We start from the raw sequence: 16,970 nt of genomic DNA on the forward strand, positions 1-16,970 counted from the left end.
ATGCAACATACTATGTAATTTATGAACTGTTTTTAACCTGAACAGTTAATCTACACAAATAAAATTGTATTCATTATTTAGGCCTGCAATAGTTTTATCTGTCAAATCTGTGATATCTTGAGAATAACCCATCCTTGTTGCTTATATTTTGTGATTGAACTAAGTTCATACACTTACAATTTTCTCCATTATTCATCAACACCATCGCAATAGTTATAATGACTTCTGTAATTATTTACCTCAATAGTGGGAATGGGCTTTGCAAAACTATCATGTGGAATTTTGTGTTATTCTTGTCCCTTATCTGTATAATATGTCCGTTTTTCCGTTAAAGAATCATTAAAAATTATCGAATGTTTAGAACTTCAAAAATATCCCAGTCTGTTGTTAAATTTCGGAGTCAATGGTTGGTACCAATGGATGGATGGATCTTCGGATAAATATATGTTCACTTAAGTAGATGACAGGCTGAATATTTCCTTTCTATCTTCTAAAGTATATGTATCTATGTATGTGTATATATATATGTATATACAAAAGCATGTATATAGATATATATGGAATGAAAGAGAGTAAGTGTTGTGAAGTCTGAAGCAGTAATACAATTTGAACCTTTTGAATCAAAATCTAACAGATAGATGCTACTGAAAATATGTCTGAAATGCCGCAAAATGTTTAGTAAAAACTATTAAGGTTTAACCAGTTAATTATTCCAGATTGAAATAGTTTCACATCCTGATGGCTACATGTCTACAGCATGATGCCACAGTGCTAGTCTTCACTACAAACTGCCACATTGTGACTGAAAAACTGTTAGAAGTTACGTTAAGAATGCATATAACACACGCATATATATTTTCAAGGAGATACTGCAATACAATAATAGTATATGATATTTTTATTATATATTAAGTGTGAAATATAGAGAGTTTCGGCGAAAATTTTTTTATATTTATTAATTTCTATAATAACACATGTGAACATTTTATTCCTATAGCTACGCATGCGAAGAATATAACCATATATTTTCCTGTGAAAATATACGATTTTCCATCATGCGACGATTGATTGTGTGTGCCCGACAAATTTTACTTACAGCAACAAAAACGAGGACTTTTGAGCTTGAACTAATAAATAGAAATTGTCTAACCCTACAAACGTAAAAATTAATCTTTGATAAAGAAATTTGACAAGACACCGTTGGCATCTCTCTGAAGTTATCTCCCCTTACTTTCTTGAGGTGGCAGGGTCCAGTTTCGTAAATTGGCCTCTGGCAAATTTCTTAACTTAAGGCTATGGTGTGACTTTTTCAGTTATTATTGTTTACTATTTATATATAAGGATATATTTGTGAACTAGGTGTTTCGGGCTTGTGTTGTTCTTGAAATTGATGTCAGGCATGCACACCTTCCATAGTTGCTCTGCCGTATGTTGATAGTGAAATACCAGTAGTCGGTTAGGAAGAAGAGCTAGCCTCCCATCGCAGTAGACACGTGGGTTCAAGGCAAGTAGGGTATTTCAAAAACGGCACGGATGACAACTATTCTGAATTGCATCAAACTATTTATTAGACAATGTTTTTCAAAATTTTCATCCAGGGAAAGGGCTTGCGTTTGCACTGTGAGCAACACATGCTGTCAAAAATGGCCTTTGGATGTTAAACATGCATGTATAAAATAAGGGTTGGGGTGCATAAACTTCCTCTGATATGAACTGCCATTGACTTCTCAGGTCAAGTGAATACTATTCTTATACTTTGTTTTAATAAAGGTATCTAAAAATATGAACCTTTTTAACCTCACTTGTGTATTTGATTTGTTATGATTTGTTTTATACTAGGTCGCTGATTGCGATATTAAATTTGTACATAAAATCTGTCCCCTGCAACCTGACTATAACGATAAATCCGCTGCGATTCATTGCTAAATCGAACGATCAATATTTTCAGGTAGGATCAGATGGCTGAAATTATGATAAAAATATAATTTACTGCGATAGAGCATGTCGACCCAAACCTACCGCTTTCTTATGTCACGTATATTTATATAACCAGCCTCTTTAAAAGTGAGGTGCTATTTACGAACAGTGGATGGGGGTGCGGTGGCGGGGTAGGTTTTGTGCATAAGAGTTATTTTTATCTTTAAAACTTCGCATCTGGAGCTAGTCTGGTACATAATAAAAAGAACAATTCCTTTCCTACGCTAGTAGTAATCTGAGATAGGAATAATTATTTGAGTTAGGTGTTTCGGTCGTGTCTTGCGTGAACTACAAATAATCGGCTTCAAGAATGTTACCATTAAGTGATACACTTCTGGAGCAAAAGCACACTATGCAAGTTTGAAATCAGTTTCGTGAACTGTTATCATAATATGACAAGAGAGGATTATTTGTGGTATTTAATGTTTAAGAAGCCATCAGTTGACAGTCTCTGTTGTCTTGAAGTACTTGGAAATGAGGAAACGATGAATTTCAAGTTTGATTTACGCAAATGTTTGATTCTCTCGGGAGAAACCAACGAAATAATGGGTAGAACCGATTCAATGATTACTTTGTACTAACTGAACACCTACTAAGGTCACTTTGATTTCAGCGCGTCTTGGACACTTTCTAGATATGAATATGTTCCAACATTAGCCAAAAGTTATTTGGGGCTAAATATAGATTTGGGGTGGGGTACACAACCTACCAGAATATTATCAAATCTTACATATACAACACGGGCTTCTTACATTCTTTAAAGAGTCTTGACATGTACCCTACGTTGACAATTTATCTGTATGGAATTTGACGACCCACGAATGAATTCTTGGCAAATTAAGTCGAGAGGAATCAGTGAAGAAAGGGGTGAGTTATGGCTAATGAGTATGAAAAACAAAATGTGGTTCGATTGTATCAATTGTGTGCATTAACTGAACCACTACTTAGAGGATTTTGATTTCAAATGTGTTTAGCGGGCTTCTTGTTTGGGATCTGCTCCAACAGTAGGAAAGTGTGAAGAAAATTCGTTGAACCGATATATAGAAATAGGGAGCATTTTATATGGTACATATAAAAGAGCTCACACTGAGATTGCCTCTGTAGTTCATATGTGGATCCTAGACTTCACCATTAAAATGATTTTAAATGGATCATTTCCTTTATAGTTGTACGCTGGGTATCCGTGTTTTGTTCACAGCTTAGAATTAAGTTCAACATATCGGTTCGCTATGTGATACACACGAGAACCCGCTCGTCTTTAGTTTTTGCAAATCTTTGTATCTCTATATCTCTTGTTTTAAATTCTCCCTAGTGATTCTACTATGTACTATGTCTAGAATTGTTCGTAGATTTTTGTGTTAAGTGTTTGTTTTGTATATGCAAGTTGTTTCTTTTTTTCTTTTCACCCGGACAAAAAGTTTGTTTAGCTCGAAAGGATGCGCCGTTATCAATTTTTGTTTCGAAATCATATTTTATTAAATTAGGTAACTGTTCGAACAGATACCTTTCTATTTCTCCAATTGCTCTTGATGAACATTCTCAATTCTTCTTTTCGATGTCAAATATATCCCGAATTACAAACTATCAAATTATGATCCAGGACAAAATCCTGGGGGTGATCTTTACGGTCCCCAAATGAACTGAATAGGTAATCTGCAGTGCTCTTTGTTATACCTGCTATATATTTAGCTCACGAATTCTCGAAATCGGCTGGACGAATTTTCTTTAAATTTCTCTTAGAATTCGAAAGGATCCTTTGTTAGAAACTCTTCAACAGGCGTCGAGATAATCAAAATCCTCTAAGTAGCGGTTCAGTTAGGACAAATTATTAATATAATCGGCCCACATTATAAGTCTTTTCCATGGCAGGTATCCATAAGTTGCTCTTTATTTCGTTGATTAATCTAGTCGAAATTCATCAAAACGTTCGTAGTTCGAACATATCCTCGTAAACGTAAACACAGAGGCAGTTAGATAATGAGCCGATATCTCTTAGCTTGGAAAGTTACGCATCCATATCTAGCTGGCTGGTTGGCTGACTGAATATTAATTCGATGATACATATTTATAGATGGGCACCTACGTAGTTTGCTTGAAGACAGATAATTAACTTCACAATGATTATTTAAAACATAAGTAATTAAAACTATGGGAATCAACTTAAACTCATAAATTGTAGCAAGCCCTCATATTTAAGATTGGAAGAAACTTTATCTTGTTGGGAAGAGAGTATTTATTCTGCACAATGTTAGGAATTCAGATAAATAACTATAGTAGGATTGGACACAAATTCTAACAACTTAGATTAACCCTCTCCCTATATAATGTAAGTACTAGCAAAATATTAAACATCACAACATAACAATAATGAAAAGTGATCAGAGAGAGAGAGAGAGAGAGTGTGTGTGTGTGTGTGTGTGTGTGTGTGAGAGAGAGAGAGAGGGATACATGTACACAATATGACAGTAATCGCGATTTGAGTAAATGTTTGAAATCGTCCAGTATCAGTTATATATTTGCATGCGTGATGTAAAAAATGAATGTCTGTCTCGAAATGTAAGAAATTGATTGGGTTTATTAATTTATTTAAGGATATTTTCTTTACATAATAATTCATACTCCTGCTTTTTATTTATTACCAACAACAGGCATAATATTTTTCCCGAAAAATCTGGAATTCTGGAATAAGAGGGTCTGTTTTTGTGTATAAACATGACCAGATAAAATAATGTAAGAGTTACTTACCCTTTCCATCGATGGACTGCAAAACGAACTGAAGGCACAATTATTTTCACTATTTCCTTATTAAAAATGTCCTAAATCAATACCTAAATTGCCTAATTCTAAGCCAAGGGCACCACCAAAATAAGAGACGGCAAATACTTAAAAAATAGATTTGCGGCAAAAAATTGCATTATTTACATTGTGAGTTACGACTGACTGCATTTCTTGAAAGATGCCAAATTGTTTGCAACCTCGTAGCTAATCTGGAAAGATCAAAGTTTAATCAAATAACATTACATCATGCTGGAATTTATATATAGTAATGCGCGGGAACCTGGCAGACATACAAAGTAACATATCAATCAATTCATTGATACATAGCTACTGAAACTGACCATACATACATAATTACTCAATACAATTAAACAGAGAAATTTCTTCTCTGACAACAATTCACTTACAACTGACTTTATAAAACAACTCTTGCCGAAGCTAAATCTGTCCATCAAAGTAAGCCTCTTGTGCACGTAGATCAGAATGAGTATCTAGATGAAATTCAAGCATGCCTAACCGATTAATCCTAATATTTTACCATGCAGACTGAGACCTGTAAAAAGAAAAGAAAAAGCGATGCTGATGTACTTTTAACATTCAGTGAAAACATAAGACTTTCAGAGAAGAAACTGTATGTGTATTGTCAAATGCATGAAACTGCCATTTAATTTTAAGCTTTTCCACCTTTGTTAACTGAATCTAGAAATTTCAAGATCTATGCATAACACTGAAACATTTCCTATTATCACCTAAGTGTGAGATACGAATCTCTTATGTCAACTTCAGAGTGGGGTCATGAACGACACACGGTACTAATTATAGGGAAGAACTGTGAACCAGTCAAGAAATGGGTGAAGAAATAATAGAGTATTTACGGGTTTTGTGGTCCATAATTGGTTAATAATGAAAATTAAAATTTTAGTAAAAATATCTTTTGAGAGCTTATCCTATATGTAATTTAAAAAAATATAGACAAATTTCTACTGATGCAATTTTAGCATTCTAACAGGCTTGACTCAGGAGTACTGAATAATGAAAGTAGCACCTGATTCATTTGGTGCATAATCAATAACATGTGTTTCATACACATGTATGTAAACAAAATGCCGCGGGTCATATGGTGTTCTCTGTACATATGCTTGCACCAAGGTTAGATGTGCATGGTGTATTATAGGTTTCATTATCAGCACCCAGAAATTTTAAGTTCTTGAATTTTGAATATGATGATGTTTCCATATGTTTACTATTGGAGTTGAATTAGTACCGTGTGTCCTATATGCGGCCTATACCATAATATGAGCTTGTCATTTCCATGGTTACCATGTGCATCCAGAGTATCATTTTGGTGGTTTTTGCATTTGGCAGTCATAATGGAGTCTTTTTTTTCATGGTTTGCATGTGATTTTGGAGAAAAATTCTATACAAACACAGATGGTAATGGTTTTATACACTAGAAATGGCAGTAGATAGTTCAGGCTATGGGGAAAAGAGCATAGTATGGCCTGATGGCAGAATTTCATATGATGGTGCCCACAGATTGGCCTATATGGTTAAATACCATTTAACACATGCAACAATTCCCCAAAAGGGGGTGGGGGAAGATTTTATATGTAAGCCTCTTATGTCACAATCACTTATTTATCAATACTGAGCATTTAACTTTAGAGACACACTCAGCAGATCAAAGCTGAGAACATTGTAAAAATCAAGGACTGTGCACAAAACTGCACATGCTGCATTGCCTCTACCTGTAAATTGCATTATTATATTTCGAGTCATATTGAATATCACTTATATGTCTTATTTCTTATCCTAGAATTAAACTCCTTGACACCTATTCTAAGTTCAGCATGTTTCTCATATTGGTACATTAAAGTTTTAGGCAAACAGTATTGGAACTTTTCTGCATCTCTTTTGTTGAGGGAGCAGGGAGGGACACTTTCCCTTAAAATAATAGTTTTCAACCCTTCATTCCCAATATAAGACTGCAAAAGTTCTATCTGTATTGCATTATTTACACAGGCAGTTTTTCTTCCCCAACCTCTCTTCATACAGTTGAAACATTCTTGATGTATAACTACATGTTGAACATATTGCTCTCTCCCACCACACCAGACCTCTTTTTTCTTCATGTACCAAGTCCCATGATAGAAAATCTTTATAGTCAGGGTGTAGGAACTGGTTCTCTCGGAACACATTTTCCCACACATCAGCATGTTTTCCTGTGTGCACTAAGCGATATGTGTTTTGTTCACCAGATATGTTGTTGTGAATAGATGAAAACAAGCTTCATGTCAGAAATATGGTTTCATATTTGAAACAAAAGCTATTAATAAAGCCAATATTGCTCTGCACCTACTATCAAGTAATAGTAAGGAATCATTTAGCTGTAAATCAGAGCTTGCTATTTGGTTTGCCAAATCAAGGTGTATTACCTCCCCTTTGACTGTAATTGAGTGATTGCAAGGTTTGTTTTGTTTCTCTTTTGTTCAATAGTTTATGCATTTTATTCAGCTTTATATTTAAAAGTAAGTAATTTAACACTGCTTATAGTGGAAAGTAGCCACAGTAAAGATTTTAAGACTTTTTCTGAACTTTTTGTGAGTTTTGGGTAAAGGTAGGTATAGATTTATGTATTAGACAACTTGAATATGCAATTCAATTCTATTACTTAAATTTAACAAGTAGTTTATGCAGTGATAAGTTTTATTAGTGTCTGCATATTGCATAGAGACATGGACTTGTCTTGGCATCGCAAAGTTTTTCACACATTTCTCCACCTTCACTTTACGTAATAGCTTGAGCCGCAACAGTTTGTAGTACACTTTATGTCTCCAACATCAATGTCAGCATTATAGGAACTTTGGATACCTTTTTCAAATTTGTCTTTTGTTGTCCTTATGTAACAGACCTCATATTGCTGTGTCTTTTGGGTTGATGCACATTTTCCCCCTTGTTGTGGGGAACATTACCAGGCTTGAAGAAATTACTCTGTCTATTCTTTGTTTCCTCACCCTTCCCCATAGTTTTATACTAAAAGGTAGCACTCTGTTATTTAATTATTCAGTATAATAAAGCTTATGGAACTTTTCTTTGGCTTTTATACCTTTTTATTAAGATTTGGGGGTGATGAATCACATATGATGATAGTTTAAATAAGTTTGGAATGTCAGCATCTCTTGATGCTTCATGGGTGTGTGTATTTGTTTTAGTCACAAAAGGGCAATGGCCTCATATCATTTTGACCTGTCATGTGGCACAATTATTTATTTTGTTTGATTGATGTGAATAGGGATGCACTGCATCTTATTTCTGTGAGAGTCAGCAAGAAAAGAAATGCAATTTTGAAATTTAGAAAATATAGTAGAATTGCCTTTATACACCAATAAAGAAGATCTGTTTTTCTTAAGAGGTCAAGCTTCAGATTTTATACACAAATTTGATGCCACAATCACCGTCCTAGTATAAAAAAATCATAAAAAATAAAATACACAAGTGAGGACAGAAAGGTCCATATTTGTGGATATTAAAACAAAGCATATCAATAGTATCCACTTGACCAGAGAAGTCAATGGCAGTATTTAGCAGAAGACGTTTATGCACCCCAACCTCAAATTGAGACCTAAACCTTTCACATTGGAAGGTCATTTTGACACCATTTGATGCTCACAGTACAAACACAAGCCCTTTTCCTAGATGATAATTCTGCAAAACAGTGTACTAAACAGGCTGATGCAATTGAAAATAGTTATCATCCAAGCCGTTTCTGAGATATTCAACGTGCCCCAAACCCACGTGTTTACTGCTATGGGAAGCTAACTCTTCTTCCTAGCCGACTATTGGTACTTCACTATCTACATACTGCAGAGTAGCTATGGAAGGTGTACAAGCCTGACATCAATTTCAGGAACAACACATAGTTCATAAATTTATTCATATCTTTAATTAGTAAACAATAAGATCTGAAAAAGTCACACCATAGTCATACATTAAGAAATTTGTCAGGGTTCAATTTACGAAACTGGCCTCTGCCACCTAAAGAAAGATCGCCTTTCAGCAGAGAAAGAGAATTGTCTCACAAGCCAGCATATAAATTGAATTTGAGTGTAATTCATGCAATTTTGGATTTTAAATAAATAAAGTAAACAATTAATCTACTAAATTTTGCCTATTTAATTTTTTCATTATTTAAGAAGTAACTTTTGAACCAATCATCTTGTGTTGCTGAGTTGTTTCTGCAGGCGCATATCGCTTAGGAAGTAGCTAATGTTTTATTCAAGGAGGTTCAGATGAGTTGATCTTTTTCAAATACATTTTTTAATTCCTCCATGTGATCTAGTTCCGAAAGAAGATTCGATTGAATGGTAAGCAGATTATTACATTTATATCTATTTCTGTACTCAAGGTGATGAAGGAAAGCTTCGTAGAATTGCATATACATGTAAGTACAGAAAGTTCACGTTGTTGAACCATGCATATATTTACCCAATCCGTACGTTTTTGGGGCCTGCAACTCCAGTTAGATCCAGCGACGAAAAGTAAACTATGACTTGGTTAATAGAGAAATATATAAGGAGCCAAATGAACATAAAATTTGGCTTAGTTTCTTTATGGACGGTAATGGAAGAAAGAGATCAAGTTTCAGCTGTGGAATTTACCTTTCCTCCTTCATATTCTGATAAATAGGGTCCCAGGTTCAGTGTCAAAACGGGCCATAAAGAACCTTTCTTTTCTCACTCGGTATGATTTTCATTTGCTGTAGACTATTGCTTTTAACGACATAAGGTTGCATCAAGCACCTATCCCAAAACCAAGGATGCGTAGCTCAAAAGCGAAAATGATATATGGAGTTTCCTCACCTTTGCGACCCAGAACTCTATTATTTAACATTTCGGAACGGTTGCTGATTAGGAGTCTAGAACATTCTGTAACAATGATGCTGTAAACATAAGATACCAGTTCAAAATTAAATTGAAAATTCAATACTTTCTTACAAATTTGGAATATAAATATATGACAAAGCAATTTTGTTTTCTGATTTCACAAAGATCTTCTTTTAATATATTCTGTATGCCCTATAATAATAATAGTAATAATAATAATAATAATAATAATAATAGCAATAATAATAATAATAATAATAATAATAATAATAATAATATGACGATGATGATGATGATGATGATGATGACGATGAAGATGAAGATAAAGATAAAGATGAAGACGAAGAAGGTGATCAACAATATTAATAAAAGCTTTTAATAAGGCGCTAACAATTTTAACTCGACTTTAAATAATTTTACAAGCTGCCCAGCAAGTAAATTTCAGAACTAAATCAACACCGGAAAAAATGAGTATTTACTGAATATATAAAGCTGTTTATAAGACTTTGCAAAAAACCATAATTACATGAGGAATAGTGAGCGAAATGCTAGCATAAATATAGTGTGAATATAGACCCACATCTCCCCTATCCCTCCGTTTGGGTCAATAATGTTATATAAAAATCATGGAAACAGTGCGTTTGATCTTTGTTGACCTTTACATATGATGACAATAGTATGTACTAAGTGCGAGGAGTTTTTTTGAAAAATTCTGCCATAAATTGCATCAATTTTAAATCAGAACGGTTTAAACTATTTGAAAAATTGTCAATAAGCGCACCCTCAGAAGAAGTTGATACTATTACAAAAACGTCTGAGTTTTCCATTAATAGCTGTGGTGATAATACTTATATTTTCTACATGTAATTGGAATACTTTACATATTTATATATCGTGACCGAAACTTTATTCTGTAAGTAGTGTGCCTGACAGACAGAGCGGCGAGAAGAAAAATATACGGATGGATATGAGAACTCTAACATATCCACGCGCAATAAAAATAATTTCTTCCAATGGCAGTAATCTGTGTTATATTCCCTGTAATAGAGCATGTTTTCTTTTCCTTATTTAATACTGTACATATTTAATCGCGTGATACAAACAGCGTGATAGTTTCAAATGTGGCGTCGATATACACAGTCAAGCACCGCATGACATGATTGGAAATCTTAAAATTTCACATGTGAAAATATAAAGATATATTTTTCACATGTGAGATTATAATGATATATCTTTCACATGTGAAGTTATTAGGAATGGAAAAATATCAAAAGCATTACGCCAATAAGTTTCTATATTTCACCATTAAGAACATAATAAAAATGACTGTTTTGTGTTTTCAAGTGAGAAAAAAAATAATGTGTGAGAATTTCCGAGTTATAGGGTACTTTACCTTTCATTTCAATTATACGTACATAATATATAATCCAGAGAGAGGAGAAAAGAATCACAATAATCATATTGTTTTGGTAAAATCCTGTGTTGTGCCCTGGGTGATTATTGCAGTTGTTCCTAAGTCAAACCCATTTGGTCCGATTAGTCTTTTGTTTTAGGATTGGTAGAATTAATGAACCACGCGTTAATTAAAGGATTAATTTCAAAATACGATCGCGTCGGTAAATACGTTATCTTCAAAGTAGGATTAAGTGTATTGGCTACCGATAAAGTAAGCGATAACCGAGTTTATTGTATTTCTTTGATTTTGAAATCTTCTTTCAAGAAATATTTAATCAACCATATTTATGGGTAGCTGTGAGCAGGGCTAACATGCAAAAAACTACCTTAGATATAATTTGATACTGTTACATATTTTAATAATAAAATAAATATATGTTTGGATTATTATTACCGATTTCTAGCTGTTTCTAATAAAATAATTAAAAGACAATTATCACTCATAAAATTACAGAAATAAGGATATTGAAATGGGAGATAAATGATGTGTGTGTGTTTGTTTGTGAGAGAGAAAATATTCGTGTTATATATTCATTGCAATAGTTATCTTCTATAACTATTTACTTATTCTTGTCAATAACTTTAGTCCTTGAAAGATATCGTCCGAAACTGAAGATATTCCCTCATTTATGTTATATTATAATACATGCGTTATGTTTAACATTAAAATGTACAAAATATGGATAACAACAAAGATAAACGAATTACAACGTTGTCTATCTATGACTCAGTTTCGACTAATCCCTTGCCAGTATACTTTTCTAACCTTGTACATTGACTATAGTGTGCCCGTTTAAACGTAACTGACAAAAAACAAGAAAAAACCCAAGTAACAACTAGCGACATAAAACCTTCCAAATAAACGTAAGCAGAAAAAAGGAAAGCTCTGAACAATTGCTAACAAGCATATAAAATAAAAGATTAAGGTAATAAGTACAAAGGCCCTAAAGCGTAGAATCATTTAGGGTAAACGTTTGTTATATAGATCATATAAGTAGTAGAGGCGGCACCCATGGAAATATAGGAATTTATAAGACCAATATTCAAATGTGTGGGAATTTATCAGTATCGATAACAATGAGGATGTGTCCGAATTCAAAATGAACAGTTTACTCCTGCTCATATTACTGGTAAACTTAAAGATCGTATAGGAATAAGGAGGTCTACAAGAATGTAAAATTAGCAGTTTGGGGTATATATGTATCATACCACATGGGAATTAACACGTCTAGGATACACCTAATGTGTGTCACACGTGAAGTTACTGACCAAAGCTCTTATGAATAACCAGTTGCTGTTTTGACGAATACCTTCTATTCATTGAGGGTGAGTGCTGGATTGCAATTATTCTTACTAGTGTCCATTCCTGTTTGCTACCTTACTTCATCTGTCGTGTGTTTGTAATGGTGGGTATTGGATGGTAAACGAGGGCGTTTGATTATACTTATGTGTCCTAATAACCATGACAAAACTCTATTTCCCTCATCCGTTTGTTTGTATGTGTTTGCGTTTGTCTTTTAGAACATATATGAGTCTGTTACAATAGGTGTTAGTCCTGAGAACTCTGTCTTATACTTTACATCCACTTGCACATGAATTGGTATGTGTAAGCGAGCGTTGGTCAGCCAATGCTAGTATTGGCCCGTAAGGAGACATCTTGATCAGTCAGACGATGCCTTGTTCAGTAAGACTTTTTCTTATTAAGCACCTTATATTCACTACGCTTTCTCATGCATTGATTGCACGTACAGTTGTTTGTTTTTTAACCAGGCTCTAGTAATCATAACCTATCCCCTACTTTTCCTCATCAGTTCGCTTGTACGTGCTGGTTCAGGTGCGTGAAAATAAGTCATTGTCTGCATTAATGCGTACCTTTTCCGTCTCGCAAACCTTCTGTTAACGTTATTAATGGCTATACCCCCCTCGAATGTACAAGGTCATTTTAAAGCTATACCCGGCCCCACATGCTCAATTTCCACAAGCCCTATGATGAAACTAATGTTGCATTCAGAATATATGGTGATCAGTCAGAACAGGCGTTGGTCAGTCATAACAGGTGTTGGTCAGTCACAAGAGTTATTTGCCAGTCAAAAAAGATTTGTTCAGTCAAAACAGGCGTTGTTCAGTTATAATATGTTTTGTTCGTTCAAATTAAGTCTCGATCAGTCATAATAGGTGTTGATGAATCAGAATAGGTTTCAGTCAGTCAAAATAGGTTTTGTTCAGTTAAAATTGGTTTTGTCCAGTCACAATTTGTGTTAAGCATACCAAATAGATCAGGGTCAGTCATAATAAGTATTGGTCATTCAGAATAAGTGCAGGTCAATCATACTAGATATTGGTGAATCAGGAAAAGTGCGGGTCGGTAATAATTAGCGTTGATCAGTTAGAAGATGTATGTTCTTATGTGATTGTTGGACAAAATAGGAACTAGACAGACTTTATCTTTTATATGAGGTGTCTTACCCTCTTTGTTTAAGTTTAATAAACCCGAGAGTGTCACATCATGCTAAATTTCCATAAGCCCGATAGTGTCGTATGTAATGTTAACTCCCACAAGCAATAAATGTTAGTTCCTGTAGTTCCCCCAAATTTCCATATATCCTTAGAGTGCTTATAATATTAAATACCCATTCATTTTCATGTTGGATCATAAATATTGAGTCCAATTAATCACCATAATAACCCATTATACAACACGCATTGTCTGAAATATTCCGAAAATTTCCCTGCTTCTACATCATCACGAAGTCTCTTAATTTTGAAAACCCATGTAGTTTTAGTAAGGGTTTAAAGTACAATTCTTGCTGAATCAAATATGAAAAAAGATAAACGATGTATAAAATTGGATTATGAGGATATATGGCGATGAAAGTCTAATGTCTTAAAGGCAGAAAGGTATACCGTGAAAGACATTGATAATTATAAGCTTATGTGTATTAGAGTAATCAACACAATGATTTCTGCCAGCACGAACATAGTTCGGTATACAGCAACATGGGTGGAAAAAATTAGATGATAATAATACGGTCAATATCTGAGATAAATTATGGTAATTAGTGTTAAAGTTAGGGCTGGAATGTACAGTATAAGAAAATTTGCTCTGCGTTGCGCAAATTTATAAAAAAAAGAAAGATGTGAAGCCATTTCTTTGAATTAAAGTGTCACATTGCTCAATTTACTACTTTAATAATAACAATGTTGTCGTAAAATCTAATTAAGATTTATATCAGCTAAAACTCTGGAAAAGAAACCGGAATTGTTTAATACAACAAGGTGTGCTAGCAACGTATTCAAATGTGTGTGCGGTAAAACTGTAAAATGTCCTTAAATTAACCTCTCCCGTTTTGCTATCATTTTTAGGACGGATAGTATCAACAGAACTTTTTGAATATTTTGCTGTAATACATATCGGCATTTATATAAAAAACATGTAATATTGTTTAAATTTCAACCCTTCGGTCAATTTGTCATTGAAATAATGGACTGGGATACGCTTATATGCAATGAGGACGTGGATACTTGCCAAAGAGAGCTATATATTCTTCGGAAACAAGTGAATTTGCACTCTACTGACGCAGACATCCATTCAATTTCACATAAATGAAATCTGTACTGCACGCACCCAATTAGTTAGGCTCGCACAACTTAAAGAAGATCAATAAGATGTCTTGAAAATTTTAGTGAAGTTTATTTCGAAAACTGAAATTTACTATAAAAATAAAATCATCTATAAAAGATAAGTGATGATATAGCCGAATGTATTTAATCCCAGATATAAAAGGTCGCTGATAATAAAATCTCGATTCCTGCCTTGAAGCAGAGGAAAATTGCAGCAACAGCTTCTCTATTTAAACCACAACCTTATCAATTATTGAAAAACCAAATTTTATTGTTGATTATTAAATATATGGGTATGCAATCATACCTACGAAAATTTGTGTTATATTATTTGAAGAAATATATGGTTTGAGAGACTTTGTGCAATATTTCTGGAAAATCTTCATTTCAAAAATTGTTATGATTGATCCATATTGCGAGCAAAGTCTGTATTCAATTACGTTACATCGTTTCATGGAAACTGGATGTAATTTACTGAATTGGTAACAAATGGATATGGTATAGGTCAGCGGTTGATCATGATGGTACAAGGTCATGAAAATTTAGAGCGTGGTTGTGTAACGTTTCAGACATTAGAAGATTGTTCAGTATATTTATTATTCAGGAAGATGCAATGATTGATGACCGCTGGTGTGAAGATAGCATAGCATGATAATCGCAAGTTTTGATACATAGAATTATACTGTTTTAGTTGTTTGATAATTTTGGAGGAAAATATAGTATTACAATTATATTATAGTGCTGCATTTAGTATTTAACTGGAGAGTGATAGCTAGAGACTCAAACCTCCATTTGTTTATTTCGGGAATAAATCAAGTATGTATAAATAGGTTTTGTTTTGTCCTTGTTTTTTGAGGGAGTGGCTCAAAAATTGATTAAAACATCTTCCCTAATTCAACATAAAGGCGTAACAAGGTTCGATGTAACGTTGACTAGCCCTGGGAAACATCTTGGCATCTCAAATTCGATTATGGATGAGGACATAGTTTCCATAGAGAATGTTCATCTATTTAAATACCAATTTAATTAATGATATAAACTAATAGTGTCAGCTTCAATTCAAACAAATGTACGTTTACAGAATTTCAATAGCAATGTTCTGTTCATTTCATCACGATATCGAGAGTGGTGAAACGAGTACAATATCCACGCCTGATTTTCATCACCTAGCGTCGCTTCCGGTCTTTGGTCTCCATGTATTCCACGTTTCCCACCTTCATGTGTATACGTTTGATCTTTTTTGATCCTCCTATCCTAACCGCTTGGTCTCTAATCTGGACTTCCTTCTTTCTGACTGTCCCCGACTGTTCCATAGATCTATTTCCCTGAATGACAAAATTACCACTCAGTCTCTGTGTGTATCACATTCTATATTTATATAAAATTGTCTTACTTTCGTTACTCAGAAAGCATCAAACAGCTATCTAAACACTACATAAATTCTGACATAAGGTGAACTTAACGGTTATTGGTCCTTACAAATTTAGACTGTATTTTGAGTAAGGTACAATCGTTATCTCAGGTTACAATCAACCCATGCAATGTACATCTTAGTCTGACCTAATTCGATAGGTCATCACCCTCGCCTTACAGCAACTGACCATAAATTAACATGTGAGCGGTGCATATAAACAATCATTCCCGTATCTCTCTGCATAAGCTACCGCATGACTCCTTAGACATCTAGCCTAGTCAGTTCCACTCAGAAAAATACATGATATTGATTACTGTTGCATAAGACTCAATAACCTGTAGCTCATGGCAATCCCTAACCGACAAAATTCTTTACGCATTACAAAATCAGATATATGTATGCAGTTATCGTTAACCCACGATAATCAGTTCGTCTTAAGAGACAAATTAAATTAATTAATCAAACCATATTAAATCCTACACATCTTAAAATTTTGGGTCGCATCTAATAAGTCAATTCTGTCAATGAACTAGTAGCTATAAATTAAAGAAAGAAATTGCATAAACAACGCTAGCATATCAACATGTTTCCATGAAATCGAATAAAATAGACACATTATGGTTCCTAGGCATATCAAACACATTAACATAAACAAAATAGAACATTGCATACAAAATTAAAATTGCGTACCAAAATGCTGTTATTTCCAAGCAAATGTGCGTCATAACACTAAAGTCCTGTCCTTGCCTACAAGACAGCCACCTGGTCCCCTTACTTGTCTTAACGAGGAAGAACTACTTTTCAGTTTTCCCCGGAGTCAAGCTAGTCTCGATCCTCTTGCA

The 16,970-nt window shown here is 34.0% G+C and overlaps 1 long non-coding RNA gene across 1 annotated transcript; it reads right to left on the reverse strand.

Annotated features, from left to right (window-relative positions):
* Positions 1-5,161: 5,161 nt before the first annotated feature.
* On the reverse strand, positions 5,162-11,150 carry LOC149782130 (uncharacterized). Its single transcript, XR_016414558.1, has 3 exons — positions 11,032-11,150; positions 9,615-9,694; positions 5,162-5,308 (listed from the first exon to the last, which is right to left on the reverse strand). It is a non-coding gene; the product is annotated as an uncharacterized LOC149782130 (long non-coding RNA).
* Positions 11,151-16,970: the final 5,820 nt, after the last annotated feature.

This window comes from Sinohyriopsis cumingii, chromosome 15 (assembly GCF_028554795.1).
Source record: "Sinohyriopsis cumingii isolate HCF-2022 chromosome 15, ASM2855479v2, whole genome shotgun sequence".
In the NCBI taxonomy this organism is placed as follows: Eukaryota; Metazoa; Mollusca; class Bivalvia; order Unionida; family Unionidae; genus Sinohyriopsis; species Sinohyriopsis cumingii.